Here is a 15,831-nt window from a genome sequence, read left to right as displayed (position 1 = left end):
CTCCTCTGCAAGTATGAAACGCCAATACCTCCCTGAAAGGCATGGTGTGACCAATAAATGAGAATAAATATAAAAACCACCTGCAGACAGCAAGCATTCACCAGTTAATGGCCATTTCCATTTATTAATTCTGAAGACCTGGTCATCTTATCTTTGTTGTTGCTGTTCAGTCACAGTCATGTCCAAGTCTTTGTGACCCCATGGGCTGCAACCCGCCAGGCTTCCCTGTCCTTCACTGTCTCCCAGAATTTGCTCAAACTCACATTCATTGAATCGATGATGCCATCCAGCCATCTCATCTGTCGCCCACTTCCCCTCCTGCCCTCAATCTTTCCCAGCATCAGGGTCTTTCCCAATGAGTTCACTCTTCACATCAGGTGGCCAAAGTACTGGAGAAAAATGTGGATGGAAAATATAGCTACTACTTTAGCTTCTCAAAAATTTTTTAATTTCATTTCTGTTCAGTTGCTCAGTCATGTCTGACTCTTTGTGATCCAATGGACTGTAGCACACCAGGCTTCCTTGTCCATCACCAACTCCCAGAGCTTGCTCAAACTCATGTCCATCGAGATGGTGATGCCATCCAACCATCTCATCCTCTGTCGTCCCCTTCTCCTGCTGTCTTCAATCTTTCCCAGCATCAGGGTCTTTTCCAGTGAGTCGGTTCTTCACATCAGGTGGCCAAAGTATTGGAACTTCAGCTCCGGCCTCAGTCCTTCCAATGAATATGCAGGGTTGATTTCCTTAAGGATTGACTGGTTTGATCTCCTTGCAGGCCAAGGAACTCTCAAGAGTCTTCTCCAACACCACATTTTGAAAGCACACCACATTTTGAAAGCATCAATTCTTCAGCGCTCAGCCTTCTTTCTGGCCCAACTCTCATATGGCATTCCAAACTAATATGGGATGGTGGAGGAAAAGTTGCAAAATGAACTACTTTATTCTCCCTTTCTAAAGATTCTGCGGTCCCTCTACCCTTTGCATCCCTTCTTTTCACTCCTCTAGGGTGAAGTCAGGGTGTGGTCAGCGTAGAACTGCCCACGCAGCAGGACAAGAAGAGAAGCGACAGGTCTCTTGTGCAAAAACATCTGAAGTTTGGGTACCCCTCAGGCAATCTTTACTCTTTCCTTGTAAGACACTCAGCTCAAGTATTTTCAGAGGGAACTAACAGGGCTTGCTGCTTTCTAGAGACTTTCGTTTTTATGCTTCCAGATAAGAACTTAAATCCTGTTAAATGACAGAGAACTACCTACTGCTACCTGAATCTAAGCAGTAATTTCCAGCCAACCATTGCTCTAAAGAGTAACAGGTCTTTTCAGTTGCAAAGGGACTGAGCTAGTAATCAGCATTTTCAATGGAGTTTTAAGATTTCATTCCACCCTTCTAAACAAGCTAAGTATGTGGCTCAAAAATTAGATGTCCACTTTCTAATAGTCTCCTTGTGAAGCAGGTTTGGAAACACTGGTTTCCAAAAAACTACAGGGGTTAAGGGGATTATGGTGAGAAGGAGGAGTGTTAACTGGTTTTTAGGGGCGAGAATGACGAAAATGTGAAGACTGCAGAGACTACACTTTAAATAGATATGAACTGTATGATATGTGAATTAGATCTCATAAACTGCTGTTGGTGAAAAAAAAAACTATGAAGCCAAACTCATCTAGATACTCCATCATTATTGGTTCACATTCTGAACTCAGAACTGATTTTTTTAAAAGGATAAACTTTAGCTTACAGTAGACCTATATGGGCTTCCCTGTAGCTCGGCTGGTAAAGAATCCACCTGCAATGCAGGAGACCCTGGTTGATTCCTGGGTCGGAATAGGGTTCCCAGAGAGGGACAGTTACCCACTCGAGTATTCTTGGGCTTCTCTGGTGGTTCAGACGGTAAAGAATCCACCTGCAAGGAGGAAGACATTGGTTCGATCCTGGATTGGGAAGATCCCCTGGAGGAGGGCATGGAAACCCACTCAGGTATTCCTGCCTGAAGAATCTCCAAGGACAGAAGAGCCTGGCAGGCTATAGTCCATGAGGTCGCAGAGTCAGACACGACTGAGCGACCAAGCACAGCATAGCACAGACCTATATACCCTGTATCAAGGATGGTCATTCAGGTTCTTTAAGTTTCACTAAAAGAGCCTCAACCTTAACCTCTAACCCCAGTAAGCAACATAGAATAAAACTTCTCACTTGATATAACCTTCAACTGATTCCAAACTTCTGTCAGAAATGCCTGAGAGAAACAGAGTATGTGAAGACATGAACCTAGCCCTCTATAAAATTCAGATTTATTCCCAAACTATCACACCACAGCATGTGGGACCATAGAGGCTTAGCATCCTACCAGTTTCTCATAATACTTACGGTGAGGAGAACGACAACTACAGCAAGCAGTCCTAGACAATGCACGACTGCCTGTACTACGGGTGGGGCACCCAGGAGACTCTTCCGCCGCTATACTTCAGTCTCATCTGCAGCCTTCTGTGATATCAGACATTTCCCTCAGAACTAGATGCCACGAAAAGCTTCTCTAAGGAGCTCATGTATATTTCCTGCCTTTGTCCTCACTGAACTGTGTGACTGATTGGTCCGTTTTTATTCTAGCTTCCAAGATATAACTTTAATTTGCTGTCCACATACATTGAAATGTACTCTCCCACAGTGACTGTTTTCTTGGTGCATTTCTCTTTCCATTTGTAATACTTAGGCTTGCCTCAAAAGCTCATGAACACTTAACACAAATAAATGTAGAAATTGATTTTGGTTGTATTTTAATATCATTTTGATGTAACAACACCTAAGGGAGCTCTAGCTAAATGTTCAGGGTCCAGAACAAAGATGACCAATAAACATTTGTTGCTATAAATCTTTTTTTTTCCTGAAAGTGGAATGAGCTTTTATAGTTCTACCACTGAGTGAAAAAATGAAACGAAGCAACATTATGGGTTTTTTTTTTTTTAACTGTTCGCTAGATTTACAGTCTAACTTTTTTGGTTGTATATTTTTCTGTATTCTAACTTCAGTAGCATTTTTAACCAGTATTTTTAATAAGCTGGTTAATTTTTAATGAGTCAGCTATCCACAGAAAAATTACAAAAGGCAGCTCAATAATGCTTTAGCACACAAACCAAAGTTGTGGACAAACTTTATGTCCTAGGGAGAAGAAATAGGCATAGAATATAGTGGTTAATCCCTGGAGAAGGAAATGGCAGCCCACTCCAGTGTTCTTGCCTGGAGAATCCCAGGGATGGGGGAGCCTGGCGGGCTGCCGTCTGTGGAGTCGCACAGAGTCGGACACGACTGAAGCGACTTAGCGTATCGGTTAATCCCTTTAAAGGTACCAATATTAACAAGTTTCTCTGCTACCTCCATACTCAATAACTTTTTATCTATCCAATATCATACATTTGGGGAAAGGTAAGAGTTTTACCAACCGGCTAACACACACTGCTGCTGCTGCTGCTGCTGCTGCTGCTGCTGCTAAGTCGCTTCGGTGGTGTCCGACTCTGTGCGACTCCATAGACGGCAGCCTACCAGGCACGCCTGTCCCTGGGATTCTCCAGGCAAGAACACTGGAGTGTGTTGCCATTTCCATCTCCAGTGCATGAAAAGTGAAAAGTGAAAGTGAAGTCGCTCAGTCGTGTCTGACTTGTAGCGACCTCATGAACTGCAGCCTACCAGGCTCCTCCATCCATAGGATTTTCCAGGCAAGAGTACTGGAGTGGGTTGCCATTGCCTTCTCCGCTAACACACACTGCTGCTGCTTCTGCTAAGTCGCTTCAGTCGTGTCCGACTCTGTGCCACCCCATAGATGGCAGCTCACCAGGCTCCGCTGTCCTTGGGATTCTCCAGACAGGAACATTGGAGTGGGTTGCCATTTCCTTCTCCAACGCATGAAAATCAAAAGTCAAAGTGAAGTCGCTCAGTCGTATCGGACCATCAGCAACCCCGTGGACTGCACACTACCAGACACGAAATCGGTTGCACCAAGGAGACATATTCTGGAGGAGGGGTCCAAATTTAGGGGAGTCTAAATTTTTCAGTCTGTTTCATACTCACTTTCAAATGAAACTGAGAGGGAATAATTAAAAGCCAGTCATTTCAATTGTACAGTTTTCTATTGCCTACCAAATGCACACACAATAGCCACGGACCTTTCATGCCACATATTCCAAACCGTTTTCACAATTTACTCACTCAGTTAGCGGTTCAGTCTTAACCGAGGGCTTCAATCTCAGGAGCTGCTGTGCTCAGAGGCAGAGCACTAACATTTATATAAAACGCTGAGTCAGCTGGACCTCCCAAATACACCCTACGGAAGCAGCTCCTACTTAACAATGACATCAGGCATCCGTACAGTGCTTCCTAAATGGTGAAAAGCTTTTACAAAAACTCTCTGGCTCCTTTCCTCCTTCCAGCGTCTCCCCAGTCCCTATCTGACCACCGGAGACTCCCTCTAGCGTCTCGCGCGCTCGGGATTCGCCCAGTAACGGTGTGGGATTCAGGACACAGCCCGCGCTGGCGGCAAAGCCCGGCCGGGGGCGACTTTCCCCGACCGACGCCCACGACCCCCGGCGGCAGCCCACCCACCGCGCCCGCGCGCCCCACTAGCACCCCGCACTCACCGGCGCAGCGGCTGACCTGGGAAGGCACTGGCCCCGGGTTACCGTCACGTCGGAGAGAACGGGCGGCGAGCCGGCGGTCGAGGGCCGACGAGCGAGCGCAGCACCGACTCCAGCTTCACCTCGCAAGCTTTAGACTGCAGACCCGGACAGCGCCCGGCAGCGGCCCCTCCCTCGCGCCCCTGTTCCCTCGGGCGAGGGCCCTTGAAAGGCGTGGCGCCGCCTGCCTGGCTGCGATAAGCGCCCGGAGTCTGGGCTGAGAGCACGCAACTGTCATCAGTGGACCCAGCCAGGTACTGGACCTGACCGTCACCCGGCCGCGGGGAAGGGGTCAGGGAAATGACTATTCCTGGGCTTGCGGGGACAAAGCTACAAATCCTGCTTCCGGGGCTGGTAGGAAATAGACAGTGGGGAGTACCCCTGGAGACCACAAAATGCTAGCCGGGCGGATCAATACCTGGTCTGACATGGGCGGATTTAGCCACTGCCAGTGTCCCACACCCCTAAGTACCAGGGGACCCTGGCACTGAGGTTTTTTTCCTGTCACACACATTGTCCACCCCCGGGGCAAGCAGGCGGTCTCTAATGAATGAGCTTCTGAGAAATGAGGTCCCTGCGTCCCAGGGCCAATAAAATCAGGAACCAAATCTAAGGGTGTCCGGACGGGGAAAAAATTTTTTTTGAATGAAAACATTACAATGAATAGTTTAAATATGTTCCTCACAATCCTGTAATACATGCATCTATTCAATACTCCGATCGTGTAGAAAAGCTGTAAGAGCGTGCAGATTCAGGAAAAGAGTTCATAACCTCTTCCTAATGCTTTCTCAAGCGGATCATTGCTATCAAACTCTTCGAAAATTTAAGATTGAAGCCAGCATGTCATAATTGCATTGCATTATAAAGAAATAGTCGTTTTAAGTTAACATTTTACTTTGGGCTAAGCTTCACCAGGTGGCTCAGTGGTAAAGAATCTGCCTCAGTTCATTTCAGTTCAGTTGCTCAGCCGTGTCCAACTCTTTGCGACCCCATGAATCGCAGCACTCCGGGCCTCCCTGTCCATCACCAACTCCCAGAGTTCACTCAGACTCACCTCCATCAAGTCAGTGATGCCATCCAGCCATCTCATCCTCTGTCGTCCCCTTCTCCTCCTGCCCCCAATCCCTCCCAGCATCAGTCTTTTCCAATCAGTCAACTCTTCGCATGAGGTGGCCAAAGTACTGGAGTTTCAGCTTCAGCATCATTCCCTCCAAAGAAATCCCAGGGTTGATCTTCAAAATGGACTGGTTGGATCTCCTTGCAGTCCAAGGGACTCTCAAGAGTCTTCTCCAAAGCCACAGTTTGTCGCTAAGCCTTCTTCACAGTCCAACTCTCACATCCATACATGACCACTGGAAAAACCATATCCTTGACTAGACGGACCTTTTGTTGGCAAAGTAATGCCTCTGCTTTTTAATATGCCCAGTATTTATCAAGTGAAGTACCTCAGTCCCATCCGACTTTTTGGGTCAGACTCTTTGAGACCCCGTAGACTATAGCCTACCAGGCTCCTTCCTCCATGGGATTCTCTAGGCAAGAATACTGGAGTGGGTTGCCATTTCCTTCTCCAGGGGATCTTCCCGACCCAGGGATTGAACCCGGGTCTCCCACATTGCAGGCAGATGCTTTAACCTCTGAGCCACCAGGGAAGCCCAGTATTTATAGTGCCTGGTTATTGGAACAACTACTGAATGTGTTCTCTCTCTCTTTTTTTTTTTTTTTTTTTGACCCCACAGCACCCACTGTTTCAGCCAAAGATCTTAGTTCCGGGCAGGGATCAAACCAATGCTTCCTGCAGTGGGAGCATGGAGTCTTAACCACTAAACCACCAGGGAAGTCCCTAGATGTGTTCTTAACCTAACACTTTTTTCTTTCCATTTAACTAAGCTTTTTGTCCCTCTCTTATTACATATCAAGAAATAGATGAAAATCATCTGTACCCACCAGCCACATACCATCTGCTTTTAGTCTTTTTCTCCGCATACATATTTTCTTAAAAAACAAAAGTGGACTTGTATACAAAGTACAGGAATTAACATCATCACCTCTGGAGTCAGAAAGTCTGTCAGATAGTCAGATAGTCTGAATTCTGGCTCTCCCAAATCCTGGAGACCTGAACTAGTTCTTTAGTCCCTAAGTGGTTATTGGTAATCAGGGGAAAGGATCTCTCAGGATAGTTACATTAAATGAGACAATGTGTATAAAGCACTGATAATGTATGTAATTTCATTGCTACTGCTAAGCCGCTTCAGTCGTGTCCGACTCTGTACGACCCTGTAAACGGCAGCCCACCAGCCTCCCCCATCCCTGGGATTCTCTAGGCAAGAACACTGGAGTGGGTTGCCATTCCCTTCTCCAATGCATAAAAGTGAAAAGTCAAAGTGAAGTCTCTCAGTAATGTCTGACTTTTAGCGACCCCATGGACTGCATAGCACTTAATAGATGCTGGGGCTTCCTAGGTAGCTCAGTGATAAAGAATCCGCTGGCCAATGCAGGAGTCCATCCTAAAGGAAATCAGTCCTGAGTGTTCATTGGAAGGACTGATGTTGAAGCTGAAACTCTAATACTTTGGCCATCTGATATGAAGAGCTGACTCATTTGAAAAGACCCTGATGCTGGGAAAGATTGAAGGTGGGAGGAGAAGGGGAGAGAATGAGATGGTTGGATGGCATCACTGACTCAATGGACATGAGTTTGAGTAAACTCCGGGAGCTGGTGATGGACAGGGAGGCCTGGTGTGCTGCAGTCCATGGAGTCACAAAGAGTTGGACACGACTGAGCAACTGAAGTGAACTGAATGCAGGAAAGGCAAGAGACCAAGGTTCAATCCTTGGGTCAGCAAGCTCCCCTGGAGTAGGAAACAGCAACCCATGCCAGTACTCTTGCCTGAACAGAGAAGCCTGGCGGGCTTTGTGGAGAGTTGGACGCAAACGAGTGCACACACACACTAGATGGTAGCTATTACTATTAATATTTTTAAAACTGCTATTTTGCAACATGGTTCCCTGTCATTCAAAATCTTTCTACAACTTTATATTTAATGGGCACATGGTATTCAGTGTTTGTTATGTACTTTAACCAATCTTCCTATTATTCACAAAATATCTTTATAAGTTCTGTCATTACACACACACTCAGGTAAATTCCAGACAGGGACTTGCTGAGGCAAAAGGTATGCTCATTTAAAAGTTTTTAAATACATATAGCTAAATTTCCCACCAAAAGTTGGTGCCAAATTCAGTCTCCCAACAATTTAAGATTGCTTTGTGCTCAGTCCTATTTGATTCTGCCCTTGAAGTCATAGTCATGTTTTACATGCCTTACAGTCAAATCATAGACTTATCAAAGTCAGGATTTCCCAACTGAAAGCTCTGAGGTCAACAGGAGTTCACACCTTTGACACACATATCTTTATTGTTGTTCAGTAGCTAGGCTGTATCTGACTCCTCGCATTCCTATGAACTACAGCACATCAGGCTTCCCAGTTTTTCACTATCTCCTGGAGTTTGCCCAAATGCATGTCTCAGTTGGTGGTGCCATCTAGCCATCTCATCCTCTGTCTCCCCCTTCTCCTGCCATCAATCTTTCCCAGCCTCAGACTATCGGAAAAACCATAGCTTTGACTATATGGACCTTTGTTCACAAAGTGATATCTCTGCTTTTTAATATGCTGTCTAGGTTTGTCATAGCTTTTCTTCCAAGAAGCACATTCTTTTAATTTCATGGCTGCAGTCACCATTCACAATGATTTTGGAGCCCAAGAAAATAAAATCTGTCACCATTTACATTTTTACCGATCTATTTGCCATGAAGTGATGGTACTAGATACTATGATCTTAGTTTTCTGAATGTTAAATTTTAAGCCAGCTTTTTCACTCTCCTCTTTCACCCTCATCAAGAGGCTCTTTAATTCCTCTTTGCTTTTGGCCATTAGAGTGGTATCATTGGTGATCTTAAATGAGCACTAGAAGGGCCGAGGTGTCACCATGCATTTCTGTAGGCAGTGCACATAGGCACAACTGGATGTTTCAGAAAAAACGCCTTCAGGAGGGAAGCCAATAGTCTTATTCATAAATTCACTTGAGCCACCCTTTTGAAAACTCTGAAAATAACTGGGAGATTTTGCAGTGGGGGCAGGGAGGGAACCTAATACTCCTTTCCAATCATCACACCAGTGAAAGGTGTTTGCTTGTATGGCTTTCACAGGGGTATCAGTGCTTGATGGAATGTCAGCAACAGATGAATTGATATCAACTTAATGTTGATAAACTTAATGTTGATGAAATTTATTAATAAAGTTAATAAACAAATTAACTTAATGTTGATAAAGTATAAAAAGTATGATTTATTATACAGAATGGCAATGAAAGTAAAAATCAAAAACAGTCTTCTCATTAAAGGAACAAGCTTCCTGGGCCTATAACACCACCAGTCAGTCAACTCTATTATCAAAGCTCTTATATGGACCTATGAGAAGCTCTCTTCATCCTTCTCATAGAATTCTTAATATCCTCCAAACCTCTCCCAGCCCCCTTGAGCTCTCTCTATCTGCTTGCCTGGCTACCAACTGTAAGGAAGTGGTAAGGACTTGGCCCATTCCTTAATTTGTTCTCTGAGTGGTGAACACAGTTCCCCCTTAGCAAATTCAGGTGTCAGTTCAGTCGCTCAGTCACGTCCAACTCTTTGCGACACCATGGACTGCAACACGCCAGGCCTCCCTGTCCAGCACCAATTCCTGGAATTTACTCAAATTCATGTCCATTAAGTCAGTGATGCCATCCAACCATCTCATCCTCTGTCATCCACTTCTCCTCCCACCTTCAGTCTTTCCCAGCATCAGGGTCTTTTCCAATGAGTCAGTTCTTCACATCAGGTAGCCAAAGTACTAGAGTTTCAGCTTCAACATCAGTCCTTCCAATGAACATTCAAGACTGATTTCCTTTAGGATGGACTGGTTGGATCTCCTTGCAGTCCAAGGGACTCTCAAGAGTCTTCTCCAACACCACAGTTCAAAAGCATCAATTCTTTGGTGCTCAGCTTTCTTTATAGTCCAACTCTCACATCCATACATGACTACTGGAAAAACCATAGCCTTGACTAGATGGATCTTTGTTGGCAAAGTAATGTCTCTGCTTTTTAATACACAGTCTAGATTGCTCATAACATTTCTTCCAAGGAGTAAACATGTTTTAATTTCATGGCTGCAGTCACCATCTGCAGTGATTTTGGAGCCCACAAAAAATAAAGTCTGCCACTGTTTCCACTGTTTCCCCATCTATTTGCCATGAAGTGATGGGACCAGATGCCATTATCTTAATTTTCTGAATGCTGATCTTTAAGCCAACTTTTTCACTCTCCTCTTTCACTTTCATCAAGAGGCTCTTTAGTTCTTCACTTTCTGCTGTAAGGGTGGTGTCATCTGCATATCTGAGGTTACTGATATTTCTCCCAGCAATTTTGATTTCAGCTTATGCTTCATCCAGCCCAGCATTTCTCATGATGTACTCTGCATAGAAGTTAAATAAGCAGGGGGACAATATACAGTATATGACAATATACATACTCCTTTTCCTATGTGGAACCAATCTGTTGTTCCATGTCCAGTTCTAACTGTTGCTTCCTGACCTGCATACAGATTTCTCAAGAGGCAGGTTAGGTGGTCTGGTATTCCCATCTCTTAAAGAATTTTCCACAGTTTATTGTGATCCACACAGTCAAAGGCTTTGGCATAGTCAATAAAGCAGAAGTAGATGTTTTTCTCAGAGAAGGCAATGGCAACCCACTCCAGTACTCTTGCCCAGAAAATCCCATGGACAGAGGAGCCTGGTAGGCTGCAGTCCATGGGGTCGCGAAGAGTCGGACACAACAGAGCTACTTCACTTTCACTTTTCACTTTCATGCATTGGAGAAGGAAATGGGAACCCACTCCAGTGTTCTCACCTGGAGAATCCCAGGGATGGCGGAGCCTGGTGGGCTGCCATCTATGGGGTCGCACAGAGTTGGACACAACTGAAGCGACTTAGTAGCAGCAGATGTTTTTCTGGAACTCTCTTGCTTTTTTGATGATCCAACTAATGTTCGGCAATGTGATCTCTGGTTTCTCTGCCTTTCTAAAACCAGCTTGAATATCTGGAAGTTCACGGTTCATGTATTGTTGAAGCCTGGCTTGGAGAATTGTGAGCATTACTTTACTAGCGTGTGAGATGTCAGGTGTCAGGCAGGGCTTCTTATAGCCCTGGGGGCATTTGGGAATATAATATCTGTATGGCTCCCAGTGTATTTATTTTCACTACTACTTAAGTTGAAGCAAATAAAAACCAGTGCAAAAGGCTGTATGCACCATGACCCCCCACCATGGCTCCGCTTATCAGCTACCAGGGGCCTTTGATCAATTCAGTGAGAGAACAGTTAGTCTCTAAATAGAAACAGGGTATAAACAACACTTTCAAAAAAATCTCACTATAAAAGGAAGGTGAGAGAAAGCAGTATATCTAAAGAGTATCTTGGGGCTCAGAGGAAATATTTCTTGTTTGGTTTAAATTAGGCCAGAATAGGTGTGCATGCCAAGAAGCCAAGCCATAAGGAAGAAAAGGTGGTTAATCAGGCAACTTAGAAAACAGAATGGGTTTAGAATTCAGGGGAATTAGAAAAGAAAAGCAAATATTATATATTTTTAAGTTGTGGCCAAAAGGGAGGAAGTCAAGATGTGTCCTCATGTAGATAAATGTTTTAATTAGGGAAAAGACAGAAAATCGAAAGAATTATCTTTGCTTCTTTCCCTAACAGCCTACTTGTCTTTCCTAAAAGTCCTTTGTTTTCCCATAGAATCCCTTTCTCCCCATCCCACTTTCTCCTATTAAACTGGTCTATAAACCCCAGGACCTTATCTTTTTTCCTTTAATCTGTTGTCAATTAACTTTCAGCTCCTCCCCGACCACCACTAGACCTAAATTGGTAGACAAAGTTTTTCTTCCAAGGAACCTAAAGAGAGATTGCTGAGCACCAAGACCCCTAAGACTGGATTCTATAAATGTACTGATATCAGAGTTACAAATGGACATGGCTTTCCCAATCACAGAGACGTAAAGCTAGAGCAGGTTGCTGCTAAGTCGCTTCAGTCATGTCCGACTCTGTGCGACCCCATAGATGGCAGCCCACCAGGCTTCCCCATCCCTGGGATTCTCTAGGCAAGAATACTGGAGTGGGTTGCCATTTCCTTCTCCAATGCATGAAAGTGAAAGTCAAAATGAAGTCGTTCAGTTGTGTCCGACTCTTAGCGACCCCATGAACTGCAGCCTACCAGGCTCCTCCGTCCATGGGATTTTCCAGGCAAGAGTACTGGAGTGGGGTGCCATTGCCTTCTCCAAGAGCAGGTTAGGAGGCTGAATAAATTTGAGGATGTGGTTTTGCTGGGTGGGTAAAGCAACAGAAAAATAGAGCAAGAGTTTGAGCAGGTTAAGTGATTCATCACAGAAAAGTGAAGGCAGGAAGAGAGAGGTGGTGAGGGGACCTAAATTAGGGTCACTTGGAGGCTGAAGAGCTGAAATCAGAGGGTGAAGTCACTGATTAGGAAACTGGCATATAATATTAGCAATCCAGGCTTGACAAGGTCCCATGATTTGAACATGACAGTTGAATTACAGAAATGGAAGAAAGGTCTGTCTTCTAGTGCTGAATAAGAACTTGGCATCAGTTTAGCATCTGAAAGCAATACTCATTTATTATTTCACAATTCTGGAGGTCAGGAATCTAGGTGGGCTAGGTTGGGCTCTGCTTAGGCTATCATGCATTCAATCCAGTCGGTCAGCTGGATTCTTATCTGAAGACTTCCATCTGAAGGATCTGCTAAGGACCGATTGTTGGCAGAATCCATTTCTTTGTAGTTTTAGGACTGAGATCTGTGTTTCCTTGCTGACAGTCAACCATCTTCTTCAGGCTACCCACATTCCTTCTCATGTGACTCCTCATCTCAAAGCACGTCCTCAAACTTCTCTCAGATTTTATCTCCCTCTTTTTAAAGGGCTTGTGTGATTACCTCAGGCCCATCTAGACAATCTCACTATTTTGGGGTGAACGCATTTGGAACTTCAGTCACAACTTCAGAATTCCTCAGAGCAGTTCCCAGAGTAATGCTTGGTTAAGTGACCAGTGGAACCTTGGACCCTGGGGGGAGATGGGGATCTTTAGAATTCTGCCTACACTGAAGGTTAAGTTGAGATCAAAGAACACAAAAGCTAGGCTGATGGCTTGGTCATCTAAATAAACACAGACTCTGCCGAGGTAGTGACCATCTTAGAAAGAAGAGAAACACCAAAAACCAATTATCAGTGTCTTTTATGGGTATGGAGAAAAGAGGCTGGCATTAATACAGAGAGCCAGCATAATGCGGGGAGGGGGGAGTGGTGAGAGAGCAGGGCGTGGTGGAGGTGTTGAGGCCAGATGTGAAGCCAGATCACCTTGATTCTAATAATTTTCTTTATGTAGCAGACAAGAGACCAAATAACTCATTTGGTTGTAAAGTTCACAGAGGTAGTCAAGCCCTAAAAATAAGCATAGTAGAGGGGGAAATGTATATAATTTAAAAATAAGCATAGTAGAGGGGAAAATGTATATAATTAGGTACAGATAATTAATCTGCAGAGTTAGAAAGTGGGGCAGAAGATGTAACATTTGTCCTTGAAAAATAGACTGAAAGTTTAAACGTTCAGAGTTCACCAAACCAAAGTTCACATATCTATAAAGTCTTTAAACTTTTTCATTGAAGTATAATACACATATAGAAAATGTACAGAAAATCTAAGTAAACAGCTTGATGTATATTTACAAAGTAAACACACTTGTATATCTGTTACTCAGATCAAATATATGCATATATATATTTGTATGTGTATTTGTTATATGTCAATTATATTTCAATAAAAATAAACAAGCCAAAAAAAATAAACAAATAAACAATACTCACATTTGGTGATAAAAGTGAGATGAGTAGTTATCTTTGGAGAGGACAATGACTAGGGTAGAACATAATGGAAACTTTTGGGATATTGATAATAAACAAATATAAAAATATGTATACACATATACATAGACAGAGAGAGATAAAGAGGTTAGGGTGGCAGATATACAGGTATGTTCACTTTTTAAATATACATCAGATCGTTTACTTAAGATTTTCTTTGCTTTTTCTGTATGTATGTTATACTGCAATTTAAACGTTTACTTAAACAAAAGATTTTATGACACGTGATATGTGGAAAAGAAAGATGAGATGCTAGATTAAAACAAGTTGATTAAGTAGGTTTCATCATTGCAGAACACGTATACAGCATTTGTTCATGGAAGTTCTTCACCGAAGAGTAGCTCAATCGCTGTATTCTCAGAAACATATTAACAGAAATGTAAGAGAATCGTCTAAGGCCAAATGTGGAGGCCCTAAGGCCAACCAAGAGTGCAGATTTATCTTGAGAGTGAGAAATCATTGAAAGTTTAATGTAGAGGGATGACACTGTCAAAGTGGTTTTAGGAAGAGTAATCTGTTTACGTATATGATGGATGGCGGATGTGGGAAAGCAGTGAACAGTCTGGAAATGAAAAAAATAGACTGAACTAGAGTTTTATGGTGGAAAAAAATTTGTAAGGAAAGAAACACCATAGGGAAGAATTTACAGTCCTGGTAACAGATAAAACGTTGAATGTGAGAGACGAAGAAGCTGGAATGTCTTGTGGGTCGTTAAAGGGAATTACAAAAGTAGAAAGTATGTCTCCCACCTCGGTGTATTTCCTAAATGTTGCCTTGCTCAGGGCCTTGAACACAACAGATACTTGATAAATATTTATTGACTGAATAATAAAAGTGAGTTTATCTTATGTAATTCAGGGGCTTATCCATCCTGACCTGAATGTTGTAAAAGTGGAGAAGGGTTTATTGAGACTGACCTTTTTCATATGATCCCTTACTGACTACTACAACATTTTATTGACTGTAGAGACAAGAATTCATTCGTGGGAGCAACTGAAGTTAAAGTGTAATGAGCATCAAATGGCACAGCACCCATTATAGAATGCCTTAGACTGTTTTCACTTCTGGTTGTCATGCCATCTATTATAACAGATGATGTCAACAGAGCCAAAGCTTATCACTTCATCCAGAATGAGATTTTAGTCTTCTCCACGTCATCACCCATATTAGACCAAGAAATATACATTAATTATAACAAAGTCAACAGCCAGTCTATATGTACCCAAGGTTCATCTCACCTCTACAGCTTTTGCTATTTGACCCTTGGGTGCCTCAATTTCTTTACTTCAAATTAAGGGTGATAGTACCTATGTCAAAGGGTTGAATAAAGACAATAAAATAATGTATATTTGGAAAACATAAGGTAGCCTCAATCTTTCCCCAATACCAATAGTAGTAGCTAATGTTTATTGAGTACTTGATACTTGCTAGGCAATGTTCTAAGTGCCTTTAGGTTTTGTGCAGTTTTTTCTAAATCTCATTTGATCTTCAAAACAATGCCTTTAGGTGGGTTCTGTTAAAATTTTTATCTTGAAGATGAAACTGAAGCATAGTGGGATTATGCAAAAACTGCTAAAAGATTTCTTTGGAGAGAGAATGTAAAATAAATTTGTTCACCCTTCAAAATCCTACTCAGTCACAATGGATCAAAATAAAAGAAGAAAAACAAGAAAATCCAGGCAGTTGCAAAACCAAGATGAATATCTCCATGAAAGAAATCCAAAGTGGCAAGAATTACCAAGCTTGTGGGTTGAAGGTCTTGAGTCCAGAAACAGGTAATGGGGGTAAAGAGTTTGGGTAAATAAAGGGGACTCCACTGACAAAAAGCTGGGGACCAGAACCAGGCACTCTGCTTGAAGCCCAGGCAGGGATGAGGCTGCCCACTTATAAAAGGGTGGAGTGGGACTTCCCTGGTGGTGCAAAAACTCCTCACTGCCAATGCAGGGGGTCCAGGTTTGATCCCTGATTGGGGAACTAGATCCCACATGCCACCACTAAAGATCCTGCATGCCTCAGTGAAGACTGAAGATCCCATTGCTGCAACTAGGACCGTCGCAGCCAAATAAAAGTATATTTTTAAAAATACACTAGTTTTAAAAATAAATAAAAGAGTGTAGATAGTGGGAGAGAGTGCCTGTGGATGTGTGGTATGGA

The 15,831-nt window shown here is 43.2% G+C and overlaps 1 protein-coding gene across 10 annotated transcripts in view; it reads right to left on the bottom strand.

The window, feature by feature from the left end:
• ABCG2 (ATP binding cassette subfamily G member 2 (JR blood group)) overlaps positions 1–15,831 on the bottom strand; it is a 132,807-nt gene that overhangs the window by 65,489 nt on the left and 51,487 nt on the right. The window contains exon 1 of one of the 10 annotated variants that reach the window (XM_069593737.1): positions 4,623–4,939. The exons of 7 other annotated variants lie outside the window; for them this stretch is intronic. The gene's annotated coding sequence lies outside the window, so the exon portion shown is untranslated. Of the gene's footprint in view, positions 1–4,194; positions 4,472–4,622; positions 4,940–15,831 lie in introns of those variants that run through there. 2 more of the 10 variants (XM_069593744.1, XM_069593739.1) reach the window with 2 other exon arrangements.

Source organism: Ovis canadensis, chromosome 6, assembly GCF_042477335.2.
Source record: "Ovis canadensis isolate MfBH-ARS-UI-01 breed Bighorn chromosome 6, ARS-UI_OviCan_v2, whole genome shotgun sequence".
NCBI classification, from domain to species: domain Eukaryota; kingdom Metazoa; phylum Chordata; class Mammalia; order Artiodactyla; family Bovidae; genus Ovis; species Ovis canadensis.
This window is presented reverse-complemented; position numbering and strand designations above follow the sequence as displayed.